Genomic DNA, 9370 nt, shown 5'->3' with positions numbered 1-9370 from the left:
AACCCCTTCATGACTGTGGGATTTTTCGTTTTTCCGTGTTCGTTTTTCACTCCCCTCCTTCCCAGAGCCATAACTTTTTTATTTTTCCGTCAATTTGGCCATGTGAGGACTTATTTTTTGCGGGACGAGTTGTACTTTTGAACGACATCATTGGTTTTAGCATGTCGTGTACTAGAAAACGGGAAAAAAATTCCAAGTGCGGTGAAATTGCAAAAAAAGTGCAGTCCCACACTTGTTTTTTTGTTTGGCTTTTTTGCTAGGTTCACTAAATGCTAAAACTGACTAGACATTATGATTCTCCAGGTCAGTACGAGTTCATAGACACCTAACATGACTAGGTTATTTTTTATCTAAGTGGTGAAAAAAAATTCCAAACTTTGCTAAAAAAAAAAAAAAAAAAAAAGCGCCATTTTCCGATACTCGTAGCGTCTCCATTTTTCGTGATCTGGGGTCGGTTGAGGGCTTATTTTTTGTGTGCCGAGATGACATTTTTAATGATAGCATTTTGGTGCAGATACGTTCTTTTGATCGCCTGTTATTGCATTTTAATGCAATGTCGCGGCGATCAAAAAAACGTAATTCTGGTGTTTCGAATTTTTTTCCCGCTACGCTGTTCAGCGATCAGGTTAATGCTTTTCTTTTGCTTGATAGATCGGGCGATTCTGAGCGCGGTGATACCAAATATGTGTAGATTTGATATTTTTTTTATTGATTTATTTTGATTGGGGCGAAAGGGGGGTGATTTAAGCTTTTATATTTTTTTAATTTTTTTAACATTTTTTTCAACTTTTTTTTTTTACTTTTGCCATGCTTCAATAGCCTTCATGGGAGGCTAGAAGCAGGCACAGCACGATCGCGTCTGCTACATAGCAGCGATCTGCTGTTCGCTGCTATGTAGCAGAAATGCAGGTGTACTGTGAGCACCAACCACAGGGTGGCGCTCACAGCCACCGGCGATCAGTAACCATAGAGGTCTCAAGGACCTCTATGGTTACAATGGAGACTCATCGCCGACCCCCGATCATGTGACGGGGGTCGGCGATGACATCATTTCCGGCCGCCCGGCTGGAAGCGGTGGTTAAATGCCGCTGTCTGCGTTTGACAGCGGCATTTAACTAGTTAATAGGTGCTGCAAATCGCGATTCTGCCCGCGCCTATTACGGGCACATGTCAGCTGTTCAAAACAGCTGACATGTCCCGGCTTTGATGCGGGCTCACCGTGGAGCCCTGCATCAAAGCAGGGGATCTGACCTTGGACATACTATCCCGTCCAAGGTCAGATAGGGGTTAATAATTTATTTAAATAATTTAAAAAAATTAAGTGGGAACCCCTCTATTCTTGATAAACAGCCATGATAAAGCTGACAGCTGACGGTTGCAGCCTGCAACTGTCAATTTTGTCATTCTGGTTATCAAAAATAGAGAAGACTACACGTCATTTTAAAAAAAAATAAAAATATTTACTTTTCGTGCAGATGCTGGCTGAAGAATACTCCATCAGAGGCGCCTGCTCTCGCTGTTATTAGCTGCAGCAGGCGTAGGCTGATGGGACTAGTAATCTCTCATCAGCCGATGTCTCTGTGACCAGAGGTAAATTTTTTACCGCTGGTCACAGCTGCTGGCTGTCAGATGAACCGCAGCTCTCTAAGGTTGGGTTCACATTGCGTCAATGGCAATGCGCTGACGGCATCCATTACACAGCGGCACTAACGCTATGTAACGGATGTGTTAGCGCACCAATTGACTGCCACGATGTAGCGCATCGCTAATGCATGTAATAATCGGCATGCGCTAGCGATGTGACGTCATTCTGTGATGGACCCTCGGACGCGGGCTACAGCGTTTCCGGGTGCGTCACCGCTAGTGCAGATAGAGCATCTGCGCTAGCGCAATCACATAACGCAATCTTTTCGGCACTTGCGTTAACGCAGTCCGTTTAACGCATGCGTTGAACGGACTGCAGTAACGCAATATGAATCCTGCCTTACCGCCAATCAGAGGCAGTGTTTTCTGCGCTGTCATGGAGATGACAGTATGGCAAAGAACAGATGGGATTTTGGTTCAGAGTCAGGTTCGGATACTGTTCTTGTACCTGAACCAAACTTTTTTTACATGTTTGGCCGAACCCGCAGGAACCAATACATCCAGGGGTTTGCCCATTACTAGTGACAACCTCTGCAGTCAGACAGGAACTACCAGGTACATAGTTTCTATATTTTATACCCCCATACCCTGTATAGTCCAGTCAAAATACGGTTTGACCCAGAACAAATTCCAAGAAAGCGTTTTATGATTTTTTTTATTACTATTATATGTGGGGAACAACATATTAAAAGTTTTCCAAAAATTGAACACCACAAGGGTCCTAACTATGACGTCATAAGACGATGACAGCCATCGCACTAAAAATAAAGAATATTTCCCTATTTCAAAGCTGTAGCTTTAGGTTACAGAAGAGTTTGCATTTTGTATACTATGTATTTTCATATAACAATTTTTATACAAAGTTTTATACTAAGTACATGGACAGGCGAGGTCATGATGTCATCAATTCCTATGGGCACTACAGGCCCACTACGGACGGGACTTCCTCTCCTAGGGTCAATCTCCCCTTACTGGCAATTCATTTGTCTCTGTCTCTCTCAATAAACAATAATAAATTTATAATAAATAATAATAATACATTTTACAATAAACTTGTCAAATATTTTGGCATCATACTGACTCCAAGTGTGCGGTAAATTTTCAACACGTGACTATTTGGACCACTTGGTCTGTTTTACCAGCACCTACCTGCCTTTGACCAGAGTGCACACCATTACTCCCCTAAAGACTTTGTTGAGACACTTAGTGGCAGCAGGGACTTAGAGACAGAAAGCACAGAGTGGTAGGCTCCCACCTGACTTACCCAGGGGAACTTGCTTGTCTCTGTACTGATGTGGCCACATCAAGCAAAACGCGGGAGCGCCACTCATATGGGACGAACCAGGCACTACAGGCCCACTACGGACGGGACTTCCTCTCCTAGGGTCAATCTCCCCTTACTGGCAATTCATTTGTCTCTGTCTCTCTCCAGGACAAGACCCACCATGGACGAGACAACCTCTCCTGGGGTCAACCACCCCTTACTGGCAATTTTTTTGTCTCCATCTCTCTCCAGGACAAGTGACAATCTGTACACCAGAGGATCTTTGCTCCTACCCTACTTTTGCCACTCATGTGTGCCTAATCGTTAAACAAGTGACCCCATGAATAAGACCCGGGAGGGTCGAAACGTTGGGTTTCTGGGTTTCTATCAGCACATTTTCTTTCCTTTGTGGCAACATAGACTGTAAACAAAATAAACTTGTAAAATATTTTGGCATCATACTGACTCCGAGTGTGCGGTAAATTTTCAACACGTGTCAACAAAGTCTTTAATCGTTCAGCTGTCCTAGGACAGGTACCTGTATGGCAGGCAGCTCGAGCCGTGTGAACTGGGGTCTGTTCTCGGTGACTCCAGGCTCCTAGGTGCTGCTGTGCCACAGGTAATTATGGGCAAAGTCCTAGAAGAACAATATCCTCCGGTTCTGCTCTGTGTTTTATAATCCACAAAAGCCTCGGGCTCCCGGTCCCCGGATTCTTGCGCTGATACTCTTCAGAGGCCTGCTCATGGCCTCCTGGAGCTCTCTCTTTCCTCTGTGCTCCACTCCTGTCTGTCCGCGCACACAGACTTCTGCTACAAACTGAGCTGTCTCTGCCTCCAAACCAGGATCTTTATTGAGGGAAGCTGCTCTAAAACAGGGCTTGGAGCTCCCCCTCCTGGCATGGAAGTGGAAGGTGTTGTGTGTGTGTGTAAACCTACCAAAGGAAACCTCACTTGTCTCCAGACATAGCACTATCCTCCCTGTGAGGAAGACAGCACTAGTGTAGTACTCGAACTCCTGGGGTGCCACAAATACATGGCCCACCTAGGGAGGCAGCACACCTGAGATACTTGTGGGCTGCTCTCTCTGTAGCTCACGGCATAACCAGCAGCTTTGCTGCCATCAGGTTGTACTGCGTAGAGTTCCTATCTGTGGCATGATCCACGCCTGCCGTCACAATACTTATAGGACAGCCAGAGATGAACAAGCCCTGCCGACGCTGCATGGTGGGGGAGGCAGGGCACCAAGCAGTCCAGTAAGTGATACATCACTGGAATCAAGCTTTCGGATCCTACATCATGCTGCTCTCAGTTTACATAACAAAAAACCTGCTGAGAAATTCCCCTTAAGCTGCATCATTATTGTCAGAAAGTAAGAAGAAAGTGTCTTATACCACTTTTATGTTTACCTTTTTAATGTGGTTCTGTGCTGAGAAAGGTGAAACATTGTAATCAAATTTTTTTGTGCTGAGCCTGTCGGACGAAAATGAGCCTGAAAATTGAACGTTTTTTTTCGGTGTTGGATCTTTGTTTTGACATTTAATAATAAAGTAATTGTGGAACATTCTACATCATTCAGTAAAGTCTTTGTGGGGTTATTAAAGCCCTTATTTGATCATTAAAACTCTGGTAGAATTAATAAAGTCTTTGTGGGGTTAGTAATGTTCTAGTAAGAAAGTTCTTGTGGAATGGTTTCTGTGGTCCTATTAGCATACTAGGAACTGCATTAGTCACTTCAGGCTTGCTAATTTAGGAAATTTCAGAGGAAAAGAAAATTTGTGAGATGATACATGATGGAGTCACGCAAGATAAAGATAATCCATATTTACTTATGCAAAGAATGTGCCCCAAAGATAAATTCTGTGACGGGTGACATCTATATTATGGGTTTGATGGAGATTACAAAGCTGCTTCCATTCTGCTGTGGCCCAAGCGGAGTTCACACCACCCTGCAGGCAAAAGTTCACAAAAAAAAGCCTCAAACTGTAAATAAGAGAGATTCTTACTATTCTGTGTAAAGGTACCTTCACACATAACGATTTCGTTAACGATATTGTTGCTTTTTGTGACGTAGCAACGATATCGTTAACGAAATCGTTATGCGTGACAGCAACCAACGATCAGGCCCCTGCTGGGAGATCGTTGGTCGCTTGGCGTGATCAGGACCTTTTTTTGGTCGCTGATCACCCGCTGTCATCGCTCAATCGGCGTGTGTGACGCCAATCCAGCGATGTGTTCACTGGTAACCAGGGTAAATATCGGGTTACTAAGCGCAGGGCCACGCTTAGTAACAGGATATTTACCCTGGTTACCATTGTAAAAGTTAAAAAAAACCAAAACAGTACATACTCACATTCCGATGTCTGTCACGTCCCCCGGCATCAGCTTCCCTGCACTGTGTCAGCGCCGGCCGGCCGTAAAGCAGAGCACAGTGGTGACGTCACCGCTCTGCTTTACGGCTGGCGCTTACACAGTGCAGGGAAGCTGACGCCGGGGGACGTGACAGAGATCGGAATGTGAGTATGTGTTTTTTTTTTTTTTTACTTTTACAATGGTAACCAGGGTAAATATCGGGTTACTAAGCCCGGCCCTGCACTTAGTAACCCGATGTTTACCCTGGTTACCCGGGGACTTCGGCATCATTGAAGACAGTTTCAAAGATGCCGAAGTCGTTCCCCTGATCGGTGGTCGCTGGAGAGAGCTGTCTGTGTGACAGCTCCCCAGCGACCACACAACGACTTACCAACGATCACGGCCAGGTCGTATCGCTGGTCATGATCGTTGGTAAATCGTTTAGTGTAACGGTACCTTAAGTTTCACAAAGGTGTCACGTCTCCCAGGACAGGGTCGGACTGGGGTGTCTGGGGCCCACAGGGGGAATTGTCCCAAGGGGTCCACCTGCAACTATATGCAAATATCTGTAGGCCATTATCCCCGTTATAGTGGAGCATCGACTGTAAAACACAGGCGGCTCCTGTACATCCACTGTGCACCCCCATAACTGATATGTACAATTACGGTAGTTTACATTAAAGGGGTTATTTTGTTAAAACAAGTTATCACCAATCCATGGGCTCTACAGGATAGGTGATTGCTTAGGTTCGACCATTAGAAACTGCACCGATCGAAAGAATGAGGACGTTTTGTCCCTGAAAGGACATTTTAAAATGGAGTGGCATGTGGGATGTCTGACCGCAGCTCCATGTATTCTGTTTAGAGCTTCCAGAAAAAATCAAGCGCAGAGCTCGCAGCCACAGAGTGAATGTATTGATTAAACATGCCACTTCAGTCTAATGGGGATAAAAGCTCCACATTCTGCCGACTGGGTCCAAGCAGTCAGTCCTCCACCAATCAATACGTCATCACTAATCCTGTGGAGAGAGGATTACTTTTTTTTCACAGGAAAACCCCTGTAAGTGCATCTTAAGTGCACCACTAATAGTAGTATCCCCACTCGGTAAATGATGGGAATAATACTACTGATGTGAGGTAAATGATGGGGTTACTACTACTAATGTGAGGTAAAGGATGGGGATTCTACTACTAATGTGAGGTAAATGATGGGGATACTGCTACTAATGTGAGGTAAATGATGGGGATACTACTACTACTGTGAGGTAAATGATGGGGATACTGCTACTAATGTGAGGTAAATGATGGGGATACTACTACTAATGTGAGGTAAATGATGGGGATACTACTACTAATGTGAGGTAAATGATGGGGATACTACTACTAATGTGAGGTAAATGATGGGGATACTACTACTAATGTGAGGTAAATGATGGGGATACTACTACTACTGTGAGGTAAATGATGGGGATACTACTACTAATGTGAGGTAAAGGATGGGGATTCTACTACTAATGTGAGGTAAATGATGGGGATACTGCTACTAATGTGAGGTAAATGATGGGGATACTGCTACTAATGTGAGGTAAATGATGGGGATACTACTACTACTGTGAGGTAAATGATGGGGATTCTACTACTAATGTGAGGTAAATGATGGGGATACTGCTACTAATGTGAGGTAAATGATGGGGATACTACTACTAATGTGAGGTAAATGATGGGGATACTACTACTACTGTGTGGTAAATGATGGGGATACTACTACTACTGTGAGGTAAATGATGGGGATACTACTACTAATGTGAGGTAAATGATGGGGATACTACTACTAATGTGAGGTAAATGATGGGGATACTACTACTACTGTGTGGTAAATGATGGGGATACTACTACTAATGTGAGGTAATTGATGGGGATACTACTACTAATGTGAGGTAAAGGATGGGGATTCTACTACTAATGTGAGGTAAATGATGGGGATACTGCTACTAATGTGAGGTAAATGATGGGGATACTACTACTAATGTGAGGTAAATGATGGGGATACTGCTACTAATGTGAGGTAAATGATGAGGATACTGCTACTAATGTGAGGTAAATGATGGGGATACTACTACTACTGTGAGGTAAATGATGGGGATACTACTACTAATGTGAGGTAAATGATGGGGATACTACTACTAATGTGAGGTAAATGATGGGGATACTACTACTAATGTGAGGTAAATGATGGGGATACTACTACTAATGTGAGGTAAATGATGGGGATACTACTACTACTGTGAGGTAAATGATGGGGATACTACTACTAATGTGAGGTAAATGATGGGGATACTACTACTACTGTGAGGTAAATGATGGGGATACTACTACTAATGTGAGGTAAATGATGGGGATACTACTACTAATGTGAGGTAATTGATGGGGATACTACTACTAATGTGAGGTAAATGATGGGGATACTACTACTACTGTGAGGTAAATGATGGGGATACTACTACTAATGTGAGGTAAATGATGGGGATACTACTACTACTGTGAGGTAAATGATGGGGATACTACTACTAATGTGAGGTAAATGATGGGGATACTACTACTAATGTGAGGTAATTGATGGGGATACTACTACTAATGTGAGGTAAATGATGGGGATACTACTACTACTGTGAGGTAAATGATGGGGATACTACTACTACTGTGAGGTAAATGATGGGGATACTACTACTAATGTGAGGTAAATGATGGGGATACTACTACTACTGTGAGGTAAATGATGGGGATACTACTACTAATGTGAGGTAAATGATGGGGATACTACTACTACTGTGAGGTAAATGATGGGGATACTACTACTAATGTGAGGTAAATGATGGGGATACTACTACTAATGTGAGGTAATTGATGGGGATACTACTACTAATGTGAGGTAAATGATGGGGATACTACTACTACTGTGAGGTAAATGATGGGGATACTACTACTAATGTGAGGTAAATGATGGGGATACTACTACTACTGTGAGGTAAATGATGGGGATACTACTACTAATGTGAGGTAAATGATGGGGATACTACTACTAATGTGAGGTAATTGATGGGGATACTACTACTAATGTGAGGTAAATGATGGGGATACTACTACTACTGTGAGGTAAATGATGGGGATACTACTACTACTGTGAGGTAAATGATGGGGATACTACTACTAATGTGAGGTAAATGATGGGGATACTACTACTACTGTGAGGTAAATGATGGGGATACTACTACTAATGTGAGGTAAATGATGGGGATACTACTACTACTGTGAGGTAAATGATGGGGATACTACTACTAATGTGAGGTAAATGATGGGGATACTACTACTAATGTGAGGTAATTGATGGGGATACTACTACTAATGTGAGGTAAATGATGGGGATACTACTACTAATGTGAGGTAAAGGATGGGGATACTACTACTAATGTGAGGTAAAGGATGGGGATACTACTACTAATGTGAGGTAAATGATGGGGATACTACTACTAATGTGAGGTAATTGATGGGGATACTACTACTAATGTGAGGTAAATGATGGGGATACTACTACTAATGTGAGGTAAATGATGGGGATACTACTACTAATGTGAGGTAAATGATGGGGATACTACTACTAATGTGAGGTAATTGATGGGGATACTACTACTAATGTGAGGTAAATGATGGGGATACTACTACTAATGTGAGGTAAATGATGGGGATACTGCTACTAATGTGAGGTAAATGATGGGGATACTACTACTACTGTGTGGTAAATGATGGGGATACTACTACTAATGTGAGGTAACTGATGGGGATACTACTACTAATGTGAGGTAAATGATGGGGATACTACTACTACTGTGAGGTAAATGATGGGGATACTACTACTAATGTGAGGTAAATGATGGGGATTCTACTACTAATGTGAGGTAAATGATGGGGATACTACTACTAATGTGAGGTAAATGATGGGGATACTACTACTAATATGAGGTAAATTATGGGGATACTACTACTAATGTGAGGTAAATGATGGGGATACTACTACTAATGTGAGGTAATTGATGGGGATACTACTACTAATGTGAG

The sequence above is a fragment of the Ranitomeya imitator genome, chromosome 5 (assembly GCF_032444005.1).
Source record: "Ranitomeya imitator isolate aRanImi1 chromosome 5, aRanImi1.pri, whole genome shotgun sequence".
NCBI lineage: Eukaryota > Metazoa > Chordata > Amphibia > Anura > Dendrobatidae > Ranitomeya > Ranitomeya imitator.
Note: the sequence above shows the minus strand (reverse complement) of the source record.